This window comes from Brassica napus, chromosome A9, assembly GCF_020379485.1.
Source record: "Brassica napus cultivar Da-Ae chromosome A9, Da-Ae, whole genome shotgun sequence".
Classification (NCBI taxonomy): Eukaryota; Viridiplantae; Streptophyta; class Magnoliopsida; order Brassicales; family Brassicaceae; genus Brassica; species Brassica napus.
This window is the reverse complement of record NC_063442.1, coordinates 135627-136507: the sequence shown is the minus strand read 5'-3', so window position 1 is coordinate 136507 and position 881 is coordinate 135627.

The window sequence follows — 881 nt, the reverse complement described above, 5'->3', positions numbered from 1 at the left end:
TTCCTTAGAGAAACGGAGACAACAAAGGTTGCCAAACCTTCTTTGACCTTCATCATAGTTTATTACATGATTCAAATATGTATTAAAAATATTCAATGTTTTTGATTTTTCCTCAAATCTAATGTGTACCCCTCAAAATGAGTGAGTTTCAGTAAATGCTCTATATTATGAAGCCTATCTCTCGTAATTGGTTTTAAAATGTTAGAACCACATTATACAGGTATTAATATATGATAAACTCTTTTTTTCATGGAACATGGACATCGTTACTAATTTTTATCCATTAATTTAGCAAAACTGCAAATACCCCCTAAATCATTGGACTAACCACTATAAAATTGCTATTCCCTAGAGAAACGGAGACAAAAAAGGTTCCAAACCTCTTTGAACTTCATCATATTTATTAAATGATTCAACAATGCATTAAAACAGTATTGTCAAATTTTTTGAATTTTTCTCGAAATCTATGTGTACCCCCCTACGAAAATAGTGAGTTTTCGGTAAATGCTCTATATATGAAGCCTATAATCTTTTAATTCGTTTTAAAATTTATAACCACATTATACATTTGTATTAATTTAATATAAACTCTTTTTCATGGTACATGGACATCGTTCTAATTTTTTATCCTTTAATTTAGCAAAACTGCAAATACTCCCTAAATCATTAGACTAACCACTATAAAATTGTTATTCCCTAGAGAAACGGAGACAACAAAGGTTCCAAACCTCTTTGAACTTCATCATATTTTATTACATGATTCAATATGTATTAAAACAGTATTTTCAAATTTTTGAATTTTTCTCAAAATCTATGTGTACCCCCTACGAAAATAGTGAGTTTTCGGTAAATGCATCTATATTGAAGCCTATAATCTTTAA